At 46.9% G+C, this 14,006-nt stretch overlaps 1 protein-coding gene and 1 long non-coding RNA gene across 3 annotated transcripts in view; one reads left to right on the top strand and one right to left on the bottom strand.

Annotated features, from left to right (window-relative positions):
* Nucleotides 1-3,146, top strand: part of LOC142361161 (uncharacterized) — a 23,790-nt gene extending 20,644 nt beyond the window's left edge. For both annotated transcript variants that reach the window (XR_012763731.1, XR_012763730.1), the window contains one exon: nt 2,904-3,146. This is a non-coding gene — a long non-coding RNA (uncharacterized LOC142361161). The remainder of the gene's footprint in view (nt 1-2,903) is intronic.
* Nucleotides 1-14,006, bottom strand: part of LOC104337275 (C-C chemokine receptor type 8) — a 16,754-nt gene extending 2,748 nt beyond the window's left edge. Inside the window, exons 1-2 of the mRNA XM_009943219.2 lie at nt 13,915-14,006; nt 1,137-1,344 (exon numbers count right to left, since the gene is read on the bottom strand). The gene's annotated coding sequence lies outside the window, so the exon portion shown is untranslated. The remainder of the gene's footprint in view (nt 1-1,136; nt 1,345-13,914) is intronic.

Raw genomic sequence — 14,006 nt, 5'->3', positions numbered from 1 at the left:
GTAATAGTCATTGCAATTAAGCTGTGGCAGTAATATGAATGACAGTGATGAATTCATTAAAAGTAGAGGACATGCTTTCCTGAGTTAAAAATCGCTGGTCAGGTATACAAAAAGAGAGAGAACAGTGAAAATTTTCATATTGATGAGGAAGGAATCAGAATTCACCCCTTCTTACCCAGCTGTGCCACTGGGTGCAGAGAAACGGGAGGATCCATATGCACAGCACAGAGGGGTGCTGGAGTCAGTGTTCGTCCTCTGCTCCAGGTATGGATGCTGCTCAGGCCTCACTGACCTGCCTCAGCTTTTCTTGGGGAAACAGGACTGCTTCCACCCGTGTCAACTGGCATGTGCAATGCAGAGAAACCTGTTACAAATACAGCACTCAACCCTACGGAGATCCTTGTTCAGAAATAATGAGTAACGAGAGAAAAGCAGTGCTGCAATCTATGTTGATAGTGTAATTCTTTCCTATGTTGAGTTTTCAGCTGTAGGTAGGACACCTGTGTTATTAACTTCAACTTTGTCTTCATGCATAAAGCCCTAAATATTGAGACGTTGAGTCACTAGATAATGGCTGTTCATGCAGCAACAGGTATGGGTAGAAAATATTCCTGCTGATGTTTTTGATGTATGACCCCGACACATTGTGACTGTAAGCACTGCAGCAATGGCTTGCTTTTCTTAGTTGCCTGCCAATGACCCTTTAAAAGCAGTCCATAGATTCAACAACCAAAAGTAAAAAAAGTTTGAAAAATAATGAATACTGCATTATAGATATATAGATATATAAATAAGTAGATAGACACAGATACATAGATACAGATTTATGAATATGATGCATCTGATTTTGGCAAAATTCGGAAGTGTTTTTCCTGGGCTGAACAGAGACTAGAGAAGCTCCACTTCAGACTTTCAGATCACCTTTACACCGTTACTGCCTTTGACAGCTTCTGACCAAGGCACAGCTTTTTCCATTTTCTCCCCTCTCCACATCAGTTGGCAAAACAGTCAAACTGAAAAAGCAGTTTTCCGGAGGGTATCAAGAAAGAGATAACTGCTGCCGGTCCCTTTCCCCTGGTTGCCAGAGTTAGCCCATTACTTTTAAGAGTAGCACAGTAAATGTGGATGGACTTTACCTTTGACAGCAAGATGCCTCGACTCTCTCGGTTGGCCCTGGTCCCCGTCTCCTTCTTCCGTGTCCTTGTCCTCTCTCTCGGGCTCGGTAGTTCCCAGGAGGTTTACTCCATCACTTGTGGCAATGGGTGAGATTTGGTGCTACGTGGGTGTCAAATGGGCAGCTGCCAGTTACAGAACAGGTTTTGAGGCAAATAGAAGGTTTTGTAGCTGCAGTAAACAGGAAAAGAGGTGAGAAGGCTTACAAATACATTCTGCAAAACAAAAATCAAATACGGCTCTTTTTGAAGACAGTAAAGGTAGCACATGCATAGGTGTTCTTCTTTTAATGTATTTGCTAAATCCCCCTTCTTCACAGACACCCTTGATTTAAGTGAAAAATTTAAAAGTTCAGATGTCTCCATCACAGAACACACCTGAATGAATTTGCAGCTTTTCACAGAAGCTGATATATAATTTCCGAGTTGCACTATTTTAGATTTTCATTTCCTTCAGTTAATATCAACTTGTATACTGCAGTCTGGTTACATCCCTTTCCACTAGTAATGTATCAGCTTTCTGAGCAAAATAAGAACTCACAGCTACTGATACCTCTTTGCAATAATTTTTTAAGCAGCTTTTATTCAAGTGGAGATATTTCAGAGTTTCTTTGCTACCTTGGGATTTTTTAAAGTATATTTTAGTGCATTTAGGATACATCATCAAGGACAAAATATTGAAACAAGGACAGGTTTGAAATTTTTTATTTTACTCAATAACTTTAAATTATTTTTGTTTTGTGTAATACTGTAAACTGTGGTGCTTTATAAGTCAGCCAAGTGATATGCTTTTCATCCATTAATCTCAACAAGCACCATTTTCCTGATTTATAGGAGCAGAGAGAATGCAAGAGATTTGCCCAAGAGCCTCAAACAAGTACGTGGCAGATCCAAAACATGGATGTTGTTAAAGTTATAGCAGCTCCAATCCAAAGTAGCTTTCCAGCTTGCTGGCTGTTGCATAAATGAGTAAAGACAGTCCCAAAGAACAGAAGAGCTAAATACTGCAGTCAGACAAAAAAAAAAGTGAGAAAACAGCCTGGGGAAAAAAGAAGTAACCTAATGAAGGATCTGGCACTAGTTGATAGCACAGTCGGAAAGAAAAGACCTGTCCCTTGAGGGTATTCTAAATGCTACCGATGACCACGGCATCACCCTGTGTCCAAGTACCCAGTTGGTCTTATCACATAAGAGAGACCAGCTCCTCTTTTTTTCTTTTTGGAATTAACTTTTGGACATAGTTGTAACAGAACTTTATTTTGTTCTATTCTCTGTATATTTATTATATGATTTAAAATATGTCAACAGTATATCCTGCTGTTACAGACATACAGTACAGCATAATGTAACTAACTCCATTCTACTTACTTTTTTGTTTAGAAATCAATAAGGTTATCTTTCATTTTTTCTTCTTATGATCAAAACATCAGTCAATTAAAGATGGCCCCTTTTCCATTGAAGGCTTTTTGCATTAGTTTGTCTGATAAGTTATTAACATATATAAAAAAATTAAACAATATTTTGACATGAAACCAATAAAAGAATGAAAGCTTCCAATAAACATATATCTAAATTTTAAAACATTAATACATATTCTTAAATGAAAAAAAAAGTATATTTTTTCTTGAGTTATTTTCTGTTGCACATATTATGATTTTGCAAAAAGGTTTCAGTTCATTCAAAATGTGTATTTCTTAATTGGGAAATCTTCCACCTGTGTATTTTCACCAGCCACAATTCTGCGCAGCCAGGCAAAGTGAGGCACAAAGCTGGAAGAGTGCGACAGGGAAACGTCAGAGGAAACATTAGAGAAAGCTGAAGTAAGCAAGAAGATGCAGAGACCTCGAAGGCTAGGAAAAGAGCTTGAATTCAAGTGAAAAAAAAGACAAGATACAAATGAGCAGGACTGGCGACTGCCATGGCTGGAGGTCAGCTGGCTGCTGTACTTCAGGCAGACCAAAAAGGACTGCGCCGGGCATACAGGTAACAGCTGGGTAATAAGGAGAGGGAGGAAAAATCATGGTGGTGCCAGTGTTTTGGCGGGAAACAGCAGGAGAGTCTGATGTAGCATTTCCGAGAGCAGCTTTGCTGTTTTTTGAGAAGTGATATACATGTTCGAGTCCCTGGCCCTGCCTGGCTTTCAGAAAGGTTTACGTGCCTGTGCTGCTTCTGGGGTGGTTGGTGGACTTGACACAGCCATCCTCTGAGCTTTTCTCAACAGAGGAAGAAAATTCATTAAAGGCAACAGAGGATGTGATTTGGTGAAGGCAGTGAAAGGAAGGGAGAGGAGACAGATATAGGAGATGACAAATACAGCTTTAGAAAGGTGCTGAAGACCAACAGGTATGAGGGTGGGTGGGATGGGAGGCCCGCAGCACAGGGGCGGACTTGGGAACTGTTGGCTGAAAGAGCGATAATTATGGTGATGAAAACTAATACCAGATACCTGGGTTGGAGACAGGGAAGAACTGGAGGCAGATTTTGTTCTTCTCCTCGTGCTGAGCCCTGCTTGCTCTCCTACAGGTAATTCGAGGGGAGCTTGAGCAGACAGAGCACTGCTGGGCTGGAGGGCAGGAGAAATAGCTACCAGTGGGTTCACAGACGTGGGGTGCTGAAAGCTGTAGGTGTGCTAAACTTCCCTTGAAAGCTCAGAGGAGGATATCTGGCAGGGAATGGGAGTTATGTATTTCTGATTTTCTCCACCATCAGCTATGAGCCAGGTTGTAATGACCTGTATCCTTCCCAACACTTTTCAGTCCGCTGGTAGCATTCATCATGTCCTGACTTACACAAGGGCCACGCAGGCAAACAGGGATTTTGTACTGAGCCAACAAACAGCCCTTTGTAGTTCATCTGAGGAGGATAACTAAGCAGAAAATGTAGTAAACCAGCAAGACGTGGTAAAAAATTAACACAGAAGTTAAACGTCACCTGCGTTTCAAAGTGCTGAATTCAAGTGGAAAGAGGTGCAGAGAGACTGCAGGGTGGCAGGAGTAGCAGCACCAGAGAGCTGGGCTCAGCCTGGTTAAGCAAAGTCAAGGAAGAGATAAGTTTGCTGCGTACAGATGAGCCAGCGAGGAAATGGCCAGGGGAAAAGGAGAGTTGTCTCACTTTGCAAAAAGCACAGGCATATGAGAGCAATATCTACAGGTTTTCCCTTGGGCTGATGGGATTTTGTTAGCAGGACACTGGGGCTGTGGAGCAGCCTTCCTGTGGGAGGAGAGCAAGCCAGCTGGTGTAAAATGGTCCTTGGTTAAGTGTGTGGGCACCTGACCCAGTGGCTCTCATAGCTGGGGATGGGACAGCAGGCACTGGGTGGTCCCCCCCAGGGCCTCAGGGGTGCTCCCAAGGTGCTGGGTTGGAGCCAGAGGGCAGGGAGGTCTCAGATCTGTTTGCTAAGAACCCATCCAAAATCCACCCTCGAGCTCCCTTCTCCAGCAGCCCTGGCTGCTGCCTGGCAACGTTCCTCCATTTGAGTTTTAGCTGAACACTAATACCAGTGCTAGCAATGTCTCTGCATACTCTCATGGGCTCTCCTGTGAGGAAGAAATGCCTTACAGCAAAACAGAGACAACGGACTGTTGGTATATCTGGTGGTCCAGCCTATGGCCAGTTTGGGTTTGCGTGCAAGAGCCGTGTCACGTGCTACGCTCTGTGCGCCCAGCCAGGACTGTGAGCTGCAGGAGAGAAGACCTCTGTGGCATCAACACCTTGGTGAGACCGTCAGTGCACAGGCATCTCAGTCACCACTCACGTTAAAAAGCCCAGGGAAAATGTCACTGTAGGAGGAGCCTTCTGGTTTGTCCTATTCTGTTTTAACAGCGGTTGTCAGGGTCAGCCTGCAGCGGCCGCGGTGGCCCCAGGCAGCCAGCAGGTGCTGGGGAGTCTCACATCACGAGACTGTGCACCACGCCACTCACGCTTCCCCTTTAGCTGCGCCTGCTGTCATCACCACTGCAGCGGTTCTGGTATTTACACTCTGAAGTTACAATTTCTGCTGGTTTATCTTCTGTCAGAATGGTCGCTTCAATGGAGAAAAACCCCATGTAATGCTTCGTGTAGCTGAAGAGACTGTCAACCTAAAAGCGACCAGCACATCAGACTAATGCAGACTTCCACTCCCCCAAACTACTTGGAGCCTGAAGTTCTGGAAACTGATGCTCCACTGAAGCCCCATGCTAAATGGAAAAGCTGTGGCAAATGCAACGACCAAAACAAATCTTGCTGTGAGGCAAACAGCATGGCCACGTCTGCAGCTCCGACAGCCAGACATCTTCACTGGCACTCTGGCACCATCCGTGCACGCTAGCTCAGCCTCTGATATTAGTCCCACGGGGTTTTCTTGTTCCGTACCACCACTGCAGCTCCTCAGCCTGGGGCTGATGGCCAGGTTAGCTGCTGCAAAACTGCTATGCCTGCTCTTGTACCCCTCCTTCCTCCTACAGACGATCTAGATGAATTAAGTTTGAACACCGAAAGGAAACTGTGGTTGCAAGAGAAGACACCACCAGCAGGAAGTTGCTTTGGCCTGCGGAGCACCAGCCGAGAGCCCCACTATGGCTCTGGCTGCTGGGTAAGGTGGATGGGAGGCACATTTTTGACACCACGGCATAGGCTCCAGTGTTGGTGTAGCAGCCATGAGGAAAAGATGGGAATAAAAGCAGAGTAAGATACCCTACCTAGTAGGATATTTCCCAAGAAAAGACCAAGTATTTCCTGGATCTCCTCACTATGTAGCACACGGCTGGAAAGCGGAGGACAAGTTTGCCTCGATGTGGTGCTCTGCTTCCACCCATCTCAAAGCGGTGGTAACCGGCCGAGTCAGGCACTCTTATCCGAGAAGAGCACTTGCCTCAGCCGTTGCTTGACAGCGAAATAAGTGGAGCTTCTTAGTTAAAATGAGGCCTTTCCCTTTCATATCAACTCTCACTTTACATCTGAGTGGGTTTACTCTGTCATATTAGGAGGGAATAGATGATTTAGTTCAGCAGGGGAAACAAACCCAGGATTAACTGCAACAAGGGCTATGTGATGTCCAGAGATGCTGGGTTGCTCAGCTAAAGTGGGTTGTAAAATACCAGCAGTCATCACTGTTGATGGGAAAAACAGTGACCACAGCTGAGCTCTGCAGGAGAAGGTAGAGGCAGCGGGTCAGGGTGAGCATGTCCTCTGCAGCGTGGAAGCAGCATGGCAGGCAGCACTCCGATGAACCTCCCACCCAAAACTCCATCTCCTGGCCATCTCTCTGCCCCAACAACCCTCTCCCAAGTGTCTCTGCTGCCTGCATGTACCAGCAAGTGCCCTTCCCCAGCTGTAATACCGTCGGTAAATCCCTTGCACCCCTCTCCCACAGGGCAGCGAGGACAGGCAAGGGGGACACCGAGCCCTGGGTGCCCAGGGCTGTGGATCACTTGGAAGGTACAGGAATAAACCCTGCACAGGAACTGTCTTTTGAGGAATCCTTGCCTGTTTCAGTTAATGCCACAATGTTTGGGCCTATCAGCATCAGCTATCAACACACCATCTTAGTAGGACCGTATCTTCTTAGTCAAAATTGTTTGATCAGCCCACTGCAGTGTGGAGGTACAAATACGCCATATGGAAGAATGATTCACTTCCCTTTCTTAATGGGGATAACATATTTGTATGGCTGTGTACAAAGAGGTGGTGAGATTTTGTGACTGTGTGAGATGATTTTGAGTGATAGGTTTTTTTATCATCAAAAAGGTATATTTAGATTGACTAAAATATCTCTGAAAGTGCCAAGTTGTTTTGGGGGGATTCTCCCCCTCCAAATTAAAGAAAAAAAGTGAGGAGTTACAATGCTTTATTCTTACAAGTTCCAGACAAAACATTGCCATTTTTCATTTTTAAATGTGTAATTTTCAAATATAGCATTTTTTGATAATAACCTCTTCTTCTAACCCTTCTTCCTCAAAACCAGGCAGACTTCAAAGATGAAAAAAATTTCCAGTAGAACTAAGATGTGCCTTTTTGCTGATAGCAGAGAGGAATTTTTATTTTTCTTTTCAGCTTGATCAGCAAAAATATTGACAACCTTTACCAAAGTGGAGTCGTATTACTGTAACAAAGTGCTTGTGTGTGCAGATGTGTACAAGTGTGTGTACAAAAAAGCCTACTTGGCATTGCTCTGGCTCTTTCTGCTGCAGCAGATGCTCCGTGCAAAGAAAAAGGCTGTGAGCGAGGGAGTCCTCCCAAAACTGTTGCTGATTTTGTACAGGAGAAGCAGCTGGAGGTGCTTGGTGAGGTCTGGATCAGCTCACTCCGCTCCACGCTTTGCTTTTCATTGCCGGCACCAAAGCCATGCGGATTATGGCTTTGACAGCTGCGGCCTTGCATAATCGCTTAACTTCACCAAAGCAGAAATCAGTGCGTTGCAAAAATTCCAGCACAGTAACTCATTCATAACGATGTCAGCAGTGAGTGGGATTTTCTCACTCATGTTTTATGACAGGGTAGTTATGGGACAGGAAGAAGTAAACAAATACATCTCTTGTACATGGAGTCTTTGAGAACCAGGCTCTTCTCCATCTGTCCCTTATCTGATGCTTCTTTTCTCACCCTGAAGCACTTAGTTTTTCAAGCCTTTGCTGTCCCACACCTTCCGTATGCCAGTGCTCGGCATCTCTCAGATTAGCATCTGACACTGCTTTGCCTAAGGGTGGGGAACAGAGAAGGATGCAAGCGAGAATGAGTTAAAACAGCGAAATCAGAACACAGGGCTGGATGGGACACTGGGAGATCGTGTAGTCCATCCCCTAGCTTGAAGGTAGGGGCAGTGTCCCACTGCTGTTCTTGCCACATGGTTGTTCATCCTGCTTCTACAGCCCCTGCTTCCCCCCAGCTTCTCCTTATAAACCATCCTAGTGCTTCTCCAGACTCACTCCTAGTAAATTTGACTTAATCTAAAACTCTCTCGGTATGATTTGAGTCAGTTATTTGTCTTATCCATGGAGGAACAATTGCTGCTTTCTTCTAGCTGCTTTAAAATATTCTAAGATCAAGTTTCCTTTCAATCTTAATGGCTCATATTCCATCATGTTTTTTTTCCTTTTAGGTCATGTTTTCTAAGTTGTTAATCGTAGCCACTGTTCTCCTTTGGTGCCTGTCCAGTTTTCCTTAATCTTTTTGCATCACAGTGCCCAAAACTAGACACAGAGCCCCAGCTGTGTCCTTGCAGCTGGCAAAACAAACTGGAAGAGTCACTTGCTTGGGGTAGCTGTCTTCTTTTGCAATCACATAGCGCTGGTGACTCACACTTCTCTCCTGCTGGATGCCAGACCCAGATCCTTATCCTCAGAAGTGCTGCCTTCCCCATCCTGTGTTTGTGGTCTCAGCTGACCCTGCCCATGTGCAGAAATGGGTGCTTGTCCTTAATGAACGGCAACCCATTGCTCCCAGGCTTTTTAATCTGCCAAGGTCAATTTGAGCAGCCATCCTGTCCCCCAGTATGCCTACACACCCTCCCAAGGTGGTGGCATGTGTAAAAACAATAAAAACATGCACCAACCCTTCATGCAGAGCAGTAATGTGCAGGCTGGCTTGTGCCAGGGCAGAGCACAGCCCTGGCTGCAGGACCCTTCTGGGAAGCATTCCTGTCAGGCAGTGACTGTTCAGGAGTTTGACTTTCTGACTACTTGTGCACACTGGTGAAGGTTTTTTGATATGCTCCAAAAGCTGGCTAGCTCTGAGGTACAGGACACCACTGCTTTGCCCGGCTGGCACAAGGCTGATTTGACATAGCTGCTTCTTGACAAAGCCGTATCAGCTTTTACTCTTTTTATCTTCTTGCAGGCTGCTTATTCCTTCAAGTGCTTTTCAGCAGCTGTACTTACACTGACTGGCACATAATTCCTCAGTTTCTCCCTCTTAATCTTTTTTAACAGTAGTCACTATATGCGTTTTTCCTACATCTCACAGCAAAGGCAGCAGCTGCATCCTGCAGTGAGTTTCTTCAGGCTCATCTGACTGGCCAACTCACCAACACTCTCTTCACGTTTTCCCTCTCTGGCATAAGCCAATGTTTCCCCAGCAGACTATCGATGCTGCCTGTGCCAGGTGGCTGCCCAGTGCTTGCCACCAGAGCTTGAAACTGGCCACACTGGCTCAGAGCAAGGGGCTGCTGGAGCCAGTGCCCTGGCCCAGCAGCGCCCAGTCCCGGGTGACCCAGTCTGCAGAGAGAGCAGCCCTGCTACCCAGATGCCACCAAAAACCACAACACATCTTCCTGCTGACACTCAGGGCTTTCTTCTCAGGGCTTGCTGACCTTTCAGGTGTGAAGTCTGTGAGCTCCAGCACAGGAACCGTGCAGGATTCCTCCCACCGCTGCGATGCCGTCTAACCCCATGCAACACTTTTTGGCTCTGTGAATGCAGATGAACCAAATGGGGCTGGGGCTGGGGCGTGGGCGAGGGCACTCAATTAGCTACTCGGTTAAATGGCTAGGCTGGCTCCTGGCAGGGTTTGGGCTGTGCCCCGTTCGCACTCTCTGCCCTCTGTGAGCAGCGGCGCATGGTACAGGCTGTCAGCCTTGCTCCGTGTGCTGGCCCGGTGCCTGACCCTGCGAGGATGCACCGCCGTGATGCGATGGCTGCACCACTTCGTCTGGCCTCGGGCCATGCCAGCCCAGGGGCTGTGAGGAACCACGGGGCTGTGGGGTGGGAAATTCCCCATGTGGCCACCGACACCCACTTCTGCCTCTTGAGCACGGCTCTGCTCTCGTCACAGGAGCCTCCTGTGGCAGCAGCTCTGGATGCCTATCAGAATTTAAAAGGAAAAATGGGTTTCAGCATATGAAACCATGCTCTTAAAACAGGGAAGCCTGTGTGGCTTAAGACCAGGATGGTGACTGAGGGGCCCTGAATTCAAACCTGCACCCTTCCACTGGCAGCGGGTGCCCTCAGAGGGGTTGCGTGCCTTTAGCAATGCCTTCCCAGGGCAGCTGGTCTCAGCACGAGAGCATCACGCAGCGAAATTGGGGCAACAATCCCGTCCCGCTGGCATTTCCCACGGAGACCACAATGGCTATGGTCTCAAAGCGGGTGTCTGCGCAGCATTGTCCTGTCTTTCACGTTTTCCCTCAGGCCTCTGCTCTCGCTGGGGGTGCGAAGAGGGGCTTTGGTGGGGTGACACGCACCTCCTATGCTGCAGTGGTCTGAGAGGAGGTGTGAAGAGAGCTTGGCAACACCACTGATAAATCTCTATCTATCTGAGCCTCTGGTAAACAGGAAGCTGCTAAACAGCTTTACTCTTTTTCTTGGTTTTTTAGGTTCTTTTGATCCGGTTTTCGTAGCTATTCTTTTTCGCTTACTTCATCTCAGGAAACACATTTTTCTGCCACCTCTTGCAGGAAATGTGCAAGATACAAAAAGTGTTGAAAACCTCACAGTTTGCTGTACCAGAGGCGGTGAGTCAAAGGGCTCATTTTCAACATCAAAGACCCACGAGGAAGCCTGATGTCCACACCAGCTGTGTCCACCATCCACGCCGATGCAAACAAGCGCAGCCGTGCTGAGCCCGTGCACCAGAGCTTGCTGAGGGAGAGGGAAGGCCACCTGTGCTCAGTGCCTTAGCATGGACCTAGCAAGTCATCTGGACACGTCAGGAGCAAGCAGGACAGCCTGCATGACCGCTTAGCAGATACCCTAGGCTTGTCCTAGACTGTAGGCAGCAGTGCAGGTACAAAACCTGCAGGGATCAGTGCTCACAGTGTTTAAACTCACTCCTGATCTTGCGTGGTGTTGCTTGAGAAAACAAGCAAATAATCAAGCCCAAAGGCATGCTGCTTACAGGTGGACATGCCAGGGTTTGCTGGCAGTAACGGCAGCAGGACAGCGTGAAGCCAAGGGGAGTAGGGGGCCAGGCATTCAGGCACTCCTCCCACCACAGCCTGGGACTCTGGGGCTGCAAGCGTGGCTTCGGCTGCAGCACGGCTGGCCTTGCACTGACAGAAAGGAGTTTGCCTTATGGATCAACCATTCTCCACCTTAGCAGCGAGGAGGATCCCTTGGGCTAGCCAGGGTAAATCAGAGCCTGCATTCCCACCACCTACACCATCCTCCTCTCCTGTGGGCTGGGGATGGACATGCACAGCTGAATGAAGATAAAAGATAAAGCCCAAAATGTTCTGAAAAACACCAGATCCAGCAAGAAGTTGGGTTGAAGAGGAGGAGGAGTGTCTTTCCAGTATGTAGATGCATGGGTCAGGTTTTCTCATTACCAAACTGCAGTTTCACGTTTTTCTGGTGTACTGAAAGCTCAAGAGGGGCTCTTGTGGGTTTCAAATGAGTGGGACACAACAGATGAACTTTTGCCACTGCATAGGTAAAATCTATATTTGCTTTCACAATACTCAGAATTTCTTTTGCTGACTCCTTTTCTGATACGCTCCAATAACTCCAAAACCCATCAAGATTTCATACCTCCCCTCTTACAAGTTTTTAGGCAGAAGAATAAAAAGGCAAAAGTTTCATTTGAAATCACTATGTGTGAATGTGTCTTTCTGACCAGGACCAAACACAAGACTGACTTTTATGGACAAGATTAATAGTAATATGTGGGCACTTCTTGAACAGAGCAAAGGACATCTGAGAAATCCTGAAGTCAAGAGTTGAGCTACAATGCTTCAGGCAATCTTTGAAGGAAAAGAAAGCTCTTGAATTAGTCTCGAATAATATTGACTATCCAACAATGAAAAATAGTGGTTTGGGTGTTTGTGCTTCTTTTACCCAAAAGGCTGGTCCCCTTGCTCCATCTTTGTTCTATCAAGTATGTGCAAAGCCAGTGATTCCAAACTCGAAAAACCCATCTCGGTGTGAGCTTTGCTTAAGGAAAAGCCCAGGCATAAGGTGCGGGCGGTCAGCACTGGGAAACCTTCTCCCCTTCACTTTGCCAGCAACAATTGTCATAAACTGGGACAAAGAAGGCTTGCCTTTTTCATTATTTAGGACTTTTATCATTTATTGAAATGGGTCTGAAGATGGAACAGAACAACCCTCATTTATTCCTGTTATGTCTCATTTCAGTTTTGGAAGATCACAGAAAGATTAAAAACAGAAAGTGAAAACAGAAATTCTCCACTGTAAGGTAATAAAATAGATCCATGGTCCAAGGCAGCAAAGTGAAATCACATCAGAAAAAAAAATGCACAATGTTTTTGGGTTTTCTTTGTCTTTTGAAATGTGAATAGGTATTCTGATAAGACATCAAACAGCAGCTGACCACATATACCACAGGAGGTTAACATTTAATGTACTTCTCTGTCAGGCATGCTATTCAACAATACGAGTGTGCTCACAACATGATTTTGTTTATGCTGTCAGCAGCATTAAGCTTGGTATAAAACACCTTTTTACTCCCCCATTGCACAAGAGAAGGAAGTCACTGCATAGAGAAATTACACATTTGTCTCCAGGCTCTCTAGAAACGCGTGACAAAAAAGGGTCATCAAATCACTTGCTGTTTTAAAAATTCAGCCCTGGGAACCATCTACAAGCCTGACGTCCAGACACACTTTTAATACAAAGTTGGGTTTTAGTATATCTTAGGCCTAGGATCCTAAACTATGGTGTGAGGGTGCTGGTGGCCAACAAGATAATGCAAACAGCCTTCAGCTGTTACAGAACCATGTCAGAAGTAGCATTCACCATCCTCCATCAAAATGGTGATCCCAAGGGTGATGGTCCTCTGAGAAATTCTTCAGGAAATACATTCATGTAGGCTTTTGGGTATGCACGCAACCAATAAAAAACTAACTGGTGAACCTGGAAAAGACTCAGAGAAGTTGGTCTAGCAAAACATATCCGTAACTACAGTTATCACAACTCCTGTTTCAGCACAGCCGTGCTGTCCCGAAGCTTGCATTACAAGGGGCACAGCAGAGAGTTCTGCCTGCTCTGGCTGAGAATCAATCTTACACAAAAAGAAAAGGCATCCAGTCTTCCAGTAAACAAAAAGTTTTCAGCAGCGTCAGCGAAGTGGCCGGCTCACTGTGCGGTGGCAGGGAGGCTCGGTGCAGGGCTGCTCCGTGGCCACAGCGTGGGGCACGGTGTGCCGAAAGGAGGGGGCTTACCTGCCATGAGAGCGGCGGGGAGGGAATTGCCGTGCGCACAAGAGAGAAAATCATGCTCTCTAAAACGCAGCCAGCTCTGCCAGCAGGCAGCAGTACCAGGGTTATACAGAGGTCTTGCATTTCATCTGAAGCGTTTTTGGAGAACTAGCCGGGTGAGAAAAGATCAGCCTTTTGGCCGTCACCAACACTGTGAACAGACAGTGCCTGATCTGAAAACATTCTCTATGCTGTTCCCTCCCTAACACGCCTGTGTTTCAAATCCTCTCTCGTCCCCGGCGCAGGCACTAGGGATGGGATTACCAAAGGTGAGAAGCACCGCAGAGCTGACAGACGCACCAGGTCGCTGTCACCCAGAGCCGTGGGTGCAAAGATATGGGGATCAGCTGGGGGGGAAGGAGCAACCAACTTTCGACACAGCCACTTCCAAGACCATGCAAACGCAGCTATGGGAGGAGGAGACATGCAGCAGCAATTAGGCTTCACAGAGGCCAAAAAACAACAGGCAAGCACAAGAAGGAAAATGATGGACTGTCCTAAAGAGAAGATGCCGCCACCGGTCAGTCCTCATGTAGTAAAGTGCCAGGGTTTGGGCCAGTTTTCCTCAACGCTGCGCAGGTAAAACAAATTCCCACACCTGTAAGCACTACCTACCTCCCAGCTCAGCTCTGCTTCAGCCTCCTCCTCCTCCTCAGCCGGCGGCGTGGTCTTTGGCAGGAGCCGTGCAGGAGTACAGGAGGAGCAGC

Source organism: Opisthocomus hoazin, chromosome 4, assembly GCF_030867145.1.
Source record: "Opisthocomus hoazin isolate bOpiHoa1 chromosome 4, bOpiHoa1.hap1, whole genome shotgun sequence".
Classification (NCBI taxonomy): Eukaryota; Metazoa; Chordata; class Aves; order Opisthocomiformes; family Opisthocomidae; genus Opisthocomus; species Opisthocomus hoazin.
This window is presented reverse-complemented; position numbering and strand designations above follow the sequence as displayed.